General features: G+C 37.7%; 1 long non-coding RNA gene across 1 annotated transcript in view; it reads right to left on the reverse strand.

Annotated features, from left to right (window-relative positions):
• LOC140498334 (uncharacterized) overlaps nt 1-14,502 on the reverse strand; it is a 114,057-nt gene extending 99,555 nt beyond the window's left edge. Inside the window, exons 1-2 of the long non-coding RNA XR_011965072.1 lie at nt 14,435-14,502; nt 8,169-8,224 (exon numbers count right to left, since the gene is read on the reverse strand). This is a non-coding gene — a long non-coding RNA (uncharacterized lncRNA). The remainder of the gene's footprint in view (nt 1-8,168; nt 8,225-14,434) is intronic.
• Nucleotides 14,503-15,165: the final 663 nt, after the last annotated feature.

The raw sequence follows: 15,165 nt of genomic DNA on the forward strand, positions 1-15,165 counted from the left end.
TAGAGCTAAGGCAGTTTTTCTCTATGTTATGATATGTTACATTGTTGTAATTATACTCCTCTTTTTCCTTTTATAGTAAATTTCTATAATCAGAAAGTTTTGTAAGTACAATACCAAATCTATTAAATAAGAGGTTGATATTGGAACATCTCTGAGTTACTATTATAAAATGCTAGTATGTGAACATTTTGTAATTTTAACCTGTATTTGTGGTTAAATAATATAGGGATGATATTCTCCTAAGGGGGGAAATAAATAGACACAGTAAAAAGAAAAAGATGTAATATAAAAGTTTTTCAAATAAATTAGTTTCCAAATTTAAAATAAAAAGGACATTTCTGATAATGAAATTACAATGATTCTTCTTATCCTGGTGAAACTCAAACCCAAACTTGCCAATAATTTAATCTAAGGTACAGAAACTCCATTGTGCTGTAATCAGGCTTAGGTGGAGACAAATTCTTTTGTCCAGATGGGGGAGGAAATAGGGGGTGCAGGTTGTAATTATTTCCCCTGTTGGAAGGGTTTAAAAACTGTGTACCCTAACCCCAAAAGAAGCCTAGTTCCAGACTGTCTCCCTTGTGGTCTGTTGCCCACATTAAGTGAAATAAAACATGGACTCAGACAACCTAATTCTATTTGTCTTTCTCAGACCAAACACTGAGGTTAACAATACACACACACACACACACACACACACACACACACACACACACACACACTCACACTGTTGAAATCACTCTATGTCTTGTCAACCTCCACAGAAAAGACAAATGAAACCACGTTGTGTCCACATTTTTAATTTCTCTCACAAGTTGGTGATATGCATTGCATGCGAGTTACAGTTCAGAACTTGCTTGATTTGGGGGCTGAAGTATCTGGTTCATATACCTTTTCAACATGGGGCTGATCATCCCACTCTCATTTTACCATAGGAGAGAGAAACAATACCTCTTCTCAGACCACCCCCTAACAATACCAGAACACTCTCAGTTTTGGTCTATCTAGACTGAAGAATTTGTCTCCATCCAAGGGGAACAGAATACAATGGAACTTCCATACCTTTGATTACATTTAGTCTTGGGCTTGGGTTTGACCATGAAAGACTCAATACAATCTTATTATGAGTAATGTAACTGAACTTTGACAGTCTACATTTTTTTCAATACTTCTTTATCTTTTGGGCCCAAATAAGCGCAATCTCTCTTTCATGTGACATGCCTTAAAATGTATTTACAGCTATCTTGGTCTTTACTTCTCAATCAATAATTACTTATTAAGCACTTACTGTGTGCAACACACTCTGCAGTTTAAGCAATCTGGTTCTCTTTCTGTTCCTCACATATCACAGTCCTGCTTGCATGTCAGCAGTGTAGAAGTCCCACGTATCTTGAAGTCCCGCACTTCCTCCTTATTCCTGCCGTAGAGTCCCTCTCTTCCTTGAAGATCAGTTCAAGCCTTGTCTTCTGCATGAAACCTTCCTTGATCTCTCCCTCTGAAACTGCTAGTACTCTCTCTCCTGAGCAACCTTGCAATCAGCTTCTTTGTATATATTTTTATTTATTTACTTTATACATACGTTGAGGTTTGGGATGCTGGGGGACCCCAAAGTACAGACATGCTGGGTCCTGATCGAATGAATTCTACACAAGCCTTCTTAAAGCCAGAGAAAAACAAAGTTTATTAAAATTCACCAATCTGGGTTGACTTTTAAGGAGCCTAACCGTTTGTAACGCTTATATTAACAAGTGGGCCAGATAGAATCTCAGTTAGACAGGGTATAAGCTGAATTGAACCTGAGCACCTTCATGGAGGTGAGACAGAACTTAAATACAGAAAAAGACTGAGGGAAGAATGTCACCAAGGTGTCTGGGGTCCCAGGATGTTCTTGATAGAGGAGATCAGCCTGGAATGTAGATCAAACCCAGGGAGGATCCTGATGGGAGTGACCTGTAGTCCACAAAAATTCACAGTCCAGGTTTGGCAACATGGACCTCAAGATAATGCTAAGTAGCGACCCCTAGACAATAGGATTTTGATAAGATGGGATCAAGGGTGGGAAAGAGCTGGAGTCAATAACGAGATAATGGAGGGCTTGGGTGGGAAGTAGAGCTAAACAAGGTTAAATGTAACAGATTTGAGTATGAAAGGCCACATTAAGTGGGAAGATTCAAGGGGAATTCAAAGAGGTTCCCAGAGTCTTTACCCCCATCACATATGTGTACATATACATGTCACATACATTGTTATAAATATTTATATGTATTAAGCCCCCCTGGATTGTAAATTCCTTGCGCATAGGGATTATTTCATTCTTTTTACTCTTATCACTAGTGCATAGAACAGTGCCCAATATATAGTAGGTATTTAATAAATACTTGTTAATTGGTTGACAATGGACCCCATTTTAATCTTGCTACTTTAATTAGGTAAGAACAAATTTCAGTTGATTAATCACTCATAGGTCTTAGACTAAATACTAAAAGGCCTTCAAACTGGAATCATATTTTGATAGGTTGAGGAAACTTGGCTATATTCCAGAGATTGTCAGCTAATTATCAAATAGTTGAAAAGGAAATTTGAGAAATTGGAAAAAGTATGCTTTGTAACACATCTCTGAGGAGGGACTGCCTGGGATGGAAGGAAAGATATCAACTTTGGTCTTACCCAGGTCTTCTTCTCCATGTTCTAGCAAAGGAGAAAGGACCTTGTAAGCTTCAAAGATCTGAAGAGAATAGGACTTCCCATCTCCCCTTTGGTGTCCTATCAGCCTAAGGAGATAATAGTAGCATGCAGACTCCATAATCTAAGAATTCATTTGCTATTGTCAAGATACTAGGAGATACTCTGTTTTCCAGAGGTAAGGCCCAGCAAGCAAGTTGTGCCCTGAGCCTGGCATTACAACAATCCTTTGTGCTCACTCTCTGCATGACCTCAGTCACAGGAAAATCCCACAATTGTTTCTGGTCATGAAACCCTGCTAAGAATCAAACTTGTCGGGTGGCGGAGCCAAGATGGTGGAGTAGAAAGACGCACATACACATAGCTCCGAACCTACAACCCACAGAACGGCTAGAGGGGACCGACTCATGGTGAATTCTGCACCCAGAGGCCACAGAATATTGGAGCGAGGGAGATATCTGTTCTGGAGAGACCTGCAAACCTCTCGCAGGGGGTCCTTCGCGCTGCAGACGCGGAGCCCAGCCCAGACCTGCGGCGGCCGCGGCTCCGAGATGTACAGATCCGAGCAGGCTTCAGGGACAGGATCTCCAGCAGCGGCACAAGCCCCCCCACCCACAGGTGACGAGGGGCGGTGAGAGAGTCTCTTTGGTGGGTCGAGAGGGGAGTGGGGTGCCCCCATGGCTCGGGCCCAACCGGGAGATAGAAGCTGAGAGGCGGCTGCAGACAGGGGCTCCCCAAGCGGGCGGGAGCCTGGATCCATTGTGGAATGTCTGTACATAAACCCCCTGAGGGAACTGAGCCTGAGAGGTGGCCCTGCCCCGACCTGACCACCTGAACTTAATTCTCACACTGAATAGCAGCCCTGCCCCCGCCAAAAGCCCTAAGGCGGGAAGCAGCATTTGAATCTCAGTCCCCAAACGCTGGCTGGGAGGACCAGGAGGCGAGGTGGATGTGAGGAGAATATTCAGAGGTCAAGTCACTGGCTGGGGAGAATGCCCAGAAAAGGGAAAAGAAATAAAACTATTGAAGGTTACTTTCTTGGAGAACAGACATTTCCTCCCTTCCTTTCTGATGAGGAAGAACAATGCTTACCATCAGGAAAAGACACAGAAATCAAGGATTCTGTGTCCCAGCCCACCCAATGGGCTCAGGACATGGAAGAGCTCAAAAAGAATTTTGAAAATCAAGTTAGAGAGGTGGAGGAAAAACTGGGAAGAGAAATGAGAGGGATGAAAGAGAAGCATGAAAAGCAGATCAGCTCCCTGCTAAAGGAGAACCAAAAAAATGTTGAAGAAATTAACACCTTGAAAACTAGCCTAACTCAATTGGCAAAAGAGGTTCAAAAAGCCAATGAGGAGAAGAATGCTTTCAAAAGCAGAATTAGCCAAATGGAAAAGGAGATTCAAAAACTCACTGAAGAAAATAGTTCTTTCAAAACTAGAATGGCACAGATGGACGCTAAGGACTTTGTGAGAAAGACAGATATCACAGAACATAGCGAGAAGATTGGAAAAATGGAAGATAATGTGCAATATCTTATTGGAAAAACAACTGACCTGGAAAATAGATTCAGGAGAGACAATGTAAAAATTCTGGGACTACCTGAGAACCATGATCAAAAGAAGAGCCTAGACATCATCTTCCATGAAATTATCAAGGAAAACTGCCCTGAGATTCTAGAACCAGAGGGCAAAATAAATATTCATGGAATCCACAGAACACCGCATGAAAGAGATCCAAAAGAGAAACTCCTAGGAACATTGTGGCCAAATTCCAGAATTCCCAGGTGAAAGAGAAAATATTGCAAGCAGCTAGAAAGAAACAATTCAAGTATTGTGGAAATACAATCAGGATAACACAAGATCTAGCACCCTCTACATTAAGGGATCGAAGGGAATGGAATAGGATATTCCAGAAGTCAAAGGAACTAGGACTAAAACCAAGAATCACCTACCCAGCAAAACTGAGTATAGTACTTCAGGAGAAAAAATGGTCTTTCAATGAAATAGAGGATTTTCAAATTTTCTTGATGAAAAGACCAGAGCTGAAAAGAAAATTTGACTTTCAAACACAAGAATGAATAGAACCATGAAAAGGTGAACAGCAAAGAGAAGTCATAAGGGGCTTACTAAAGTTGAACTGTTTACATTCCTACATGGAAAGACAATATTTGTAACTCTTGAATCATTTCAGTATCTGGGTACTGGGTGGGAGTACACACACACACATGCACACACGCACACATACATAGAGACAGAGTGCACAGAGTGAATTGAAGAGGATGGGATCATATCTTTAAAAAAATGAAATCAAGCAGTGAGAGAGAAATATTGGGAGGAGAAAGGGAGAAATTGAATGGGGCAAATTATCTCTCATAAAAGAGACAAGCAAAAGACTTATTAGTGGAGGGATAAAGAGGAGAGGGGAGAGAAAAACATGAGGTCTACTCTCATCACATTCCACTAAAGGAAAGAATAAAATGCACACTCATTTTGATAGGAAAACCTATCTCACAATACAGGAGAGTGGGGGACAAGGGCAAAAGCAGGGTGGGGGGGAGGATAGAGGGGAGGGCATGGGGAGGAGAATGCAATCCGAGGTCGACACTCATGGGGAGGGAAAAGATCATAAGAGAACAGAAGTAATGGGGGACAGGATAGGATGGAGGGAAATATAGTTAGTCCTATACAACACAACTAGTATGGAAATCATTTGCAAAACTACACAGATTTGGCCTATATTGAATTGCTTGTCCTCCAAAGGAAAGGGGTGGAGAGGGAGGGAGCTAAAGAAGTTGGAACTCAAAGTGTTAGGATCAACTGTAATGTTCTTACCACTAGGAAATAAGAAATACAGGTTAAGGGGTAAAGAAAGCTATCTGGCCCTACAGGACAAAAGAGAAGACGGAGACAAGGGCAGAGAGGGAGGATAGAAGAGAGAGCAGATTGGTCACAGGGGCAATTAGAATGCTTGGGTTTGGGGGGAGGGGAGAAAAGGGGAGAAAATTTGTAACCCAAAATTTTGTGAAAATAAATGTTAAAAGTTAAATTAAAAAAAAAAAGAACCAAACTTGTCACATCGTTGCTGTTACCCCTCATTGTCAGGGCTATGGTTCACTATGCAGCCATTGGTATTAGTATTGAGGTCTTCCCACATTAAAGCAACAGCAGCCCCCCTTCCCCCATTCCTATTCCCATCCCCATATACACACCAGGGTGGGGCTCCAGCACATGTATTCTTGCCCACAACTGTTTCCCTCTCTTTGAATTCTGACTCCTGTTTCTAGCCAGCTTTCTTAGGTTCCAGCCACTCACAGGTTAGCCTGTTCAGGTCCAGTTGACACTACCGTTTCTCTCTCCTACATCTCTTATGAGCAAGGCTTCAGAGATTGTTATTTTCTTTTAACCACTGATCTGCCCCATGAATTCTCCTCATTAAATGATGTTTCTAGGGGTTTGCTGTAGAAGGCCCAACACAGACTTAAATTATCGGTGTGAGCAATTATACCTTGGAAATTGTGAAACATTATAAGTTAGCGCTTGATTTATCATTTCTAAACGTCTAGACCTAAGAAAATGATGGAGAAAATGTGAATAATGCAGATTAAACTTATAAGTGTATAGTACATTTTCAGAGAGCCAGCTGTTAAATACATCTCTGTACTGGTCAACATACTTTTATTAATCACTCTCATTTATCTATCATGATTGGCATTCTCAGGCAACTAAATGATTAACTTAGCTTATCTTAATCCAAATCCTTGACCTGTTGCTACCTGTGTGAACGTGAAAAAGTTACTTTGCTTCTCTGTTTCTGATTGGTCAACTGTAAAATGAGAGAGTTAAACTAGGAGAACTTGACTATTTTTTCCATATCTAATATCTATGATCCTATGATCCTATGAAGATATCTAGCCCTAATTTCTAACTAGTTTACATCTGCCTTCTTTTCCTGACTTTGTTAATGGAAACCAGGTTACATGAAATAGAAGGAAAAGTGAGGGCTAGCCGTTGTTTTGTTTGATGCTTGGAGTCTAGGTATGCCTCTTTCCAGAATTTCTGAGCCCAGAGAAGTAGGAAAGGGAAAAAAGAGTAATTTTAGAGAAAATTTACTCAAGAGAAGTTTCCCTATCATTAGAACAAACACATATTCCATGGCTATTTTCATTAATGGGCTAAATTAGTGCTAAATAATCTGCTAAAACATGCATTCCAAATGAGAGAGAATGAGGAGATGAGTAGCTAGGGCTAAATTTTCCCTTCAGAGGAATGGCTCTGTAGGCATTAGAAGAGGGGCTGGATATAAACTTTTTAAACTCTTTGCATGTGAAGCCAATTACAGGCTACAGATATACAGAAACATCTGACTACAGGAGTTCTAAGTAACAGGTTATATAGGTCCCTTTACAGGCTTGGAAATTCAGAATATTACTAGATATCATTTTGATTCTAAGAGCAACTACTTTTGTTCTGCCTTCTTCCATCAGCCCTAATAAAATTTAGTGAGTTTGGTCCAAGTGACACTATCATATTATAACCAATATAATAGCCTTGCAAAGAAATATGAAAAGAAACTCCAGCTTGTATTATATTCTTTTGAGCATATTAGGATACCAGAGAAAATCTGACCATATTCTGTCTGATGGTGCAAAATCTGTTTGTAGATATTGCCCTCTCTAGTTGAGTATTGATCTGTTGTTTTCTTCAAGCTATTTTAATAGCTTTCTGGATATTTGATGAAATATTAAAAAAAGGTATAATGTCATTAGGCTGCGTGTCAGATTGAAACACTAAACTAAAGTCGCAAATGTAATCCTCAAGTTCTGTTTCAATCTATATTACTAAGTCAGTAGAAATCATACACATTCTTACAAAAGGTATAAAAGGATGAATTTAAATTCTTTGGTTCATGATCATTTGTATAATTTCTCCTATTCCAACTCTATCAAAAAACTGAGAAAAAGACATTACTAATTCAGTATTAATCTTCAAAGTGCTTTTATTCAATAACTATGAATAAGGTATGGAAGCTAAGTGTAGTCAAAAGGTAAACTCCAGGAGAGAAGGAATAGCCTCCTAAATGAACTTTGTATCTCCCTTCCCTCTCCCCAGTTCTTGACACAGTGCTCTACACACAATAGATGCTTAATAATTGCTTTTCAAGGTACTAAATGAATGAACAAGGTTCTTGTCTTTCAGAAAATTCCTAACATTCAGATTACCATCTTTGAGGTGGTAATATAATAATGAGCTTTACTAATGCTAAAATTTTTCATTTAAATTGATTAATGTTTTAATTCAGAGTTTAGCAAAAGACAAGGACATTTTCATACTTATAAAATAAAATGAAAAGCAGTTAGTGAGATGTCTCCTAAAGCAAAAAGGCCAGGACTCAATATCTGCCTCTGTTTTATAATGATTTTGTGATGTCACTTAACCTCTTACTGCTCTGGGCTATTTCATTCTGTAAGTAACAGAAAAGCTTACCTGCACTGATAGGAGATGCTTTGGCAGCCAATTGTCACAATGGATAGAGTGAAGACCTGGAATCATAAAGTCAGGAAGACTGGAATTCAAATCTACCCTTAGACACTTACAGCTATGTGTCCTTAACTCCTGTCTCAGTTTTCTCTATTGTAAAATGGTGATGACAAAGGCTTCCATCTCACAGTGTTGTTGTAAGGATCAAATGAGTTAATATCTGTACAAGTATAGGTGTTTAATAAATGCTTTCTCCATTTTTAGTATCTCTCCAATGAAATGACAAGTCCAGTCTCTATCTGTTTAAAGTATAGCTGATTTCTAATTCAAATTTTGATAAAATGAAGAACAATCTTGAGTTAGGAGGCCAAGGTATTTAGACCACACTTAATTTCAGAAAAGATCTCTGAATCTCATTTTCAGCTTTCAGATACTCAGGAGGTGTGGGTTGATTTGGATTTCTGGTAGCATTTCTTTATTATGGATCAGGAAGAAAGTTTTTCCTGATTTTGTACCCAGGTTACTATATTTCTCAGTTTTTCTTGCTAATCATAGTCCTACCTGGATAGATCTCTTATCCAACAACATTGCCTGCCTACTAGCTACTAGCTTTGGTTTTTGATGTTAGGAGCTAGTAAGGCACATCTAATGACTGTATAATTTGGCTGGTGGTTTGAGAAGCTACGCTACACTGCTTTCCTATTGCAATCCAACAAGTATTTCTTAAGTATCTACAGTATTAACTGTAAGACATTGTGTAAGGACTCAGGAATACAAAGAAAAACAGTCCTTGTCCCCAAGTAATTTATATTCTACTAGTCAAAATGTCTTACCCTGGAGACCATGAACTTAAACAAAAGTGTGCATAATAAGTTAATTTCAGTATAGTTGGTTTATTTGTAATCCTATGTATTTTATTGTATACATTTGAATACTTTGTGCTGAGGAAAGGTCTATTGGCTTCCCCAAACTAGCAAAGGGCTCTATGACACAAACACATGTAAAAAAGTTTTAAAACTCTTGTGCTAGGAGGGGTTAAACATGCAAATAGAAAAGTACAGATGAAATCATTTGGGAAGAAAGGGAGGGATTACTAAGGACTACTTGATCAGCAAAGACTTCCTGTGTAGAAAGTTACAGATACCACAAATTACAAAGGCACTGAAGAGAGATAGAAGACTGGGTTGAGATAATCTTCAGGCAAGGAAGGCCAGTCATTTCCTGTCTTTTCTTTGTTTTGAAAAGCATTATGGTAGGAATGTCAAATATTAAAGAAAGTACTTTATCAAAATTATTTGTATTTTGGTATTTCTGTGATTTCAGTCTAAAAATGTCCTCAGCTATTTTTCTATTCATTTAGTCACTACATTTTTATTAACAACACCATAAATTTAGGTCACCTCACATCATTGATAGTTTCTAATGTAATAGTTGTATAATGTATAAGCAGAGACAACTGAGTACACAAAGTAAAAAAAAAATTATGTAGTGATGAGAGGGAAATTTGTAGCCAATAGGTAAGATAAGGAAAGGCTTCATCAAGGAGATGATAGCATTTGACTTAAGATTTAAAGGGCAGGCAGAAGAGATTTGGAAATTGAGGGGATGCCCATCAGTTGTAGAATGGCTGAACAAGTTGTAGTATATGAATTTATTAGAATAGTATTATGTTACAAGAAATGATGAGCAGTCAGACTTCAGAAAAACCTGGAAAGACTTGAATGAACTGATTCTGAGAGAAGCAAGCAGAACCACGAGATCATTATATACAGTAACACCCACAATGTATGATGATTAATTTTGATAGACTTATCTCTTCTTGGTAATGCAAGAATCCAAGACAACGCCAAAGGACTCCTGATGGAAAATGTTATCCACATCCAGTAAAAGAACTATGGAGTCTGAATACAGATTGAAGCATATTATTTGCTTTCTCTTTTCTTTTTCTTATTTTGTTTGTTTCTTCTTTCGCATGGTTTCTCCCACTGTTTCTAATTCTTTTTCACATCATGACTAATGTGAAAAGAGCTTCAATATGAATGCATATGTAGAGTCTATGTCAAATTACACACCATCTTGGGGTGGGGGAAAGATATGGAGAAAATTTGAAACTCAAAATCTTAAGGAAGTGAATATTGAAAACGAAAAATAAATAATTAAAGAAAGGACAGTCAGAGATCTAACAAAACAACAAGGAAAAAAGAGCAGGTCAGAAAGCAATCCAGTATGACTGGTATATAGAGTGTGTAGAGAGAAATAATAACTAATGGTGGAAAGATAGCCTACTGTCTGATAAGGGAGGTCCTTGAAGACCAGGCAAAAGAGACTGAATATTATTTAGCAAAAAAAATTGAAATTTTTTTATATCATGGAGTGACAGGACCAGCCCTATACATAATAAAGCTTATTCAGTTGGTAATATAAAGGATGGATTTGTGGGAGGAGAACAAAGTGCTCCAATGCACTGTTGTCATTTGCAATTCTTCTTTCTCTTCATACAGAATCATGGTAAAATAACTAACTGCTCAGTGATTTCCAGACCTCCACTTTCCCTTTTACTATCCCAGGAGCACAAATATACCCATGTGTTTTTCAATATTTCTGTGTTACCAAATTAGTTCCTTTTCCAATCATAAATGTTCTTGAAAATGTTTTTATACCACTTTGTAACCTACTTACATATAATGTGCACCTTCCCGTTCTCCTTGTTTTATTTGTAATTTTAATTCTTTCACAATCATGCGGAGTCTATGATTCATGGGCATATAACTAAAGTAAGTTTGGAAAGGTTTTTGAGATTTGTTTTTTGGTTTTGGTTTTGGGTTTTTTGGATTTTTTTGACTGAAACTCAAAGAGTTCCTCATCGGGAATGGCAGATTTCTTTGCAACTTTGCAACTTATAGTCTTGGCTAAAACACTGAGAAGTTAAATGATTTGTCCAAGGTTGCATAGCTGGATATGTGTCAGTAGAGAAACTGGAATTCTAAAGGCAACTCTCTGTCTAAAAGAAATTCTGACTTTTCACTCCAGTAATATGAGAAAGAAAAAAAATACATACATATATATATATGTATTTTTTATCTCTTCATATATATATATATATATATATATATATATATATATATATATATATATATATATATATATATATATATATATGGAGAGAGAGAGAGAGAGATACTCTTCCAGAAATTAAATTTTACTTTGAATTTTGTATGAAGATGTTTATGCAGATTTTTAAAATTAAGCATCGCAATAAAAAAGGCCATTTTACAATTATGATCATATTCAAAAAGAGATGATTTACTTTGATATATGAATTTGAGTGTCTTCATCTATGAAGTAGAGTAAGAGTGGGAACTTCATTCTTCATCCAGAAACTGACCTTTAAAAAGTGTCATATACATCAGTCAAATGTTGACATCCTTTTCAAATATATAAGCCAAGAATAATAAGTTGATGATTTAAACTCTAACATTTCTGCACTTCTTAAATTTAAATGTGTGACAGTTTGCATTTTTATTTTCCTTAGACCAAAGTCTGAATATTCTTTAGCTACAATAATGTTAAAAACTTCTTTGAGATTATCTGGTAAAAGGCAGGACGTTGGGCTATTATTTGAAAGAGGGGATTTGACAATATTGGTTTAACAAATGTCTAGAGAATCAGGTTTTGTCATATAATTCCAGCTGTGTTACTGAGTGAATATGTTTTCTATGATAGTTTTGTCCATTAGTAAAATGAAGGTTATAAATCATATATTCAAACTGCCTATCTAATGTTTTATAACTGTACAGCTTCATTAATTAATAAGCATTTTTAAGCACTTACTATGTACTAGGTACTGGAGATACAAAAAGGGACAAAATAAAAGTTCCTACTCTCAAAGACATTACAATTTGATGGAGGAGGCAAGCTAATATATATGTACGAACAAACTGTATACAAGATTCAAAAAGGAAATAATTAGCAGAGGGAAGATACTATAATTATGATGAGTTGAGAAAGGCTTCCTATAAAAGATGAAATTTTAGTTGGGTCTTAAAGGAACCCAAGGAAGCCATTAAAACAAAATGAGTAAAACTTGTCAGAGTCCTTCCAGGTATGATTCTAAGTTTTCCTAGACCTCTCAAACTATCTTGCTCTCTTTTGAGATGCTGGAAGTTGTGACAAATATTGATCATGGCTAAATTCCATTGTTCTCTTTGCCTACAATCTTGGACAACTTGGCAGCATTGCCAGGCACCAGACTTCCTGAAGAAACAACCCAATTAAAGTGAGAACTCAGGAACCAGAAATAACCAAACCTAGATCCATAACTTGAAATGACAGTATCTGGAAAAATTTGATTTGGGAGGGGCTGGGAGAAGGGACCCTGAAATAACCCAAACCTAATGTGCACCATCACATCTAGCAGTAGTGTGTATCCCATATGGTATGAGTATACAGCCCTAAGTGATGCACATAATCAGTCATGTAAAAGTTAGGTACAGCCATTCAAGCATGAGGGTGAGGAAAGTCAGGCACTCCAAAAAGAGTTTGATGGTAACAAGTTCATTACAGGTAGAGAATTTAGGACAAAGCTATTGGCATAGAATGTTTCCTCTGCCTTAGGGGTTAAGAAGAGGGATATTTCTTCTTGCCTGAGGTAGAAAGTAGTTTTGCCAGTACTCTGTACCAAATAGTGAAACAACTTAAACAGGCATAGAGTATATGTGGTTGGATGTAATACAAACATAAGAAGCTGACCAGAGAGCTGACAGACCCTGTCTCCAAGAGAGATTTAGATTTCTATGTTTTATGGGGACTAGGAGAAAAGTGGTACCATACAATTACGGAAGGTTAGGTGGAATCCAGAACCACCCTGAATGGGAAATAGCCCTATAACTCTCCTATATCCCCAAGAGGCATATTGAGCTAGAATTATTTCTATTAACCACACATCAACTATTTCTCATCTAGAGATATAAGGGATTTAGAATAAAAGGTGCATTCTCTGATCTCACTCAAAGGGAGTATAACGTTTAGTTTAATATCACCAAATTGGCTGTTTCCCACCAAATTCTGATTTACATAAAAGGTCATCTCTAATAATAAAACTGTACATGAAAGTAAATAGCAGAAAACAAGCCATTTCACTGGGAGCAAGATTCCAGTGGGTCTCAGATACAAACAAATGAGCATGATCTCACCAGAAGTAGTCTACCTTTAACAGTCCTTAGAGTTGCAAGAGATGGAAGTGAAAAGACAAATTGGAACACTGGCTTTTTCCAGCATGCCTGCAGGTCCAAGGAAAACTAAACTATTTTATTCAAAAGTCCTCACCTGCTTCATATGGCCACCTTTCCTGATCTCTTTCTCTGAAGAGTGTTTAGTTAAAACAGTTAGAGAGCATTGCCAGCTCAGAAGTCTCAGTCAATCAGAAGGTTTCTTATGTAATACAACACAGCACAGTGTGGTAGAATTGTCCTTCATGGAACTGCCTAAGCCATATGGTTAGAGGTGTTACAGTGGAATTTGGGAACAAATTCCATTGGCCCCAGACTAGTTACGGATCTGCCCAAACCCCATAGCTATATGGCTCTCTTCTGTAAGGCTAGGAGGCCTTACTTATCTCTTCTCTTCTCCCCAGTACCGTAGCAGTTCATGTTCTAACACAGTAACGAGAACTAGCCTCCTAACTCAATAATGAAAACTTAACTTCTCTGGCCACAGGCTGACCAGTCAAAAAGGCTACCCATCAAAGCTTAGTAAACTCCCCAGTCAATTGCTGAAAGTCATTGTTGGCCTGTTTCCCTCAAACTGAGATAAACTTCTTTTCTTGATGTTGTAATAAATTAATTCTTGTATTGAATACTTGAAATATAAACTCCATGGGGGGAGGGATAGTATCTTACCCAATCTCCACAGCAGCTAGAAGAGTGCTATATACACAGCAAATTCCTAATATAAATGCTGTGTTGAATTACATCTAGATTTCATTCAGTTCTGTTGAATCATCTCAGAATTTATTAGAGGATTTTTCTGAAACCCTGCCCACCCCATACACATTTTTGTTCAATGCTTCACACATAGTAGGCACTTTATAAATGTTTCTAGAATTGAATTGAATCTATCTTCTTTAAAGTTTCATTCTTGTGGGTTTCAAACTAAGTTGTGCTCACAGTTTTCAAAGGCAGACTCAGGAAGTCTGGATGTGAGCCAGCACATTTGAAATGTCAATCTGAATTGAAAACAAACAGGAGTCCCTCTGAGGCTGGCCCACTGCTTACCATTTCCCAAAGCTCTTTTGCCATAAATAGCACCTGGGCTGATCCATTCCCAGAAGATGGCAGTTATAGATTAGTGCAGAACTTCACAGTTGCTAGGTAACCAGTACATCCTTTTTAAGGGGAAATGAGCAGTCTCTCCAGCAGAGAAGTTGCAAAGAAGCCCATCTATATATAATAGTACACCTTTTTCACTGTGGTTGTATACAAGAAATAATATCCTTCCTGTCCAAATATAGAGCAGAATGAGTATTTTATCACATAAGCATTGTTTTCTCTTTTCTCTCTAACATTTTGATTTAAAGGAGAAGCAGGTAAGCTCCATCAGGTTCATTTCAGTATCCACTGACAACTGCCTTTCACTCTGCATGCATATTTGGTTTGTCTTTATTTTTACAGTAAGACTTCAATATTTTGGATTTATACAAAATTACAAAATTGAGGATAGAATCGGATTCATAAGCAAATGAGAAAAGCAGTCACTAAGAGAAAAAAGAAGAGTAGGAAGTAAGAAACAAACAAAAAATAAATAAATACTTAAATGTTATTTGAGTATTATAGGAGTAGGCATAGTGAACGAGTAGTCAGAAGACTTGGGTTCCAGTCCCACCCCTTCCACTAAGTACCTTTAACAGGTCATTTTCTTCTGCCTTCTCTGACCCTCAGAGTCTTTATTTCTAAAATAAGACACTCAGAATTTCTGGCCTTTAACATTATTAGATTTTAGCTTTAAT

This window comes from Notamacropus eugenii, chromosome 4 (genome assembly GCF_028372415.1).
Source record: "Notamacropus eugenii isolate mMacEug1 chromosome 4, mMacEug1.pri_v2, whole genome shotgun sequence".
Lineage (NCBI taxonomy): Eukaryota > Metazoa > Chordata > Mammalia > Diprotodontia > Macropodidae > Notamacropus > Notamacropus eugenii.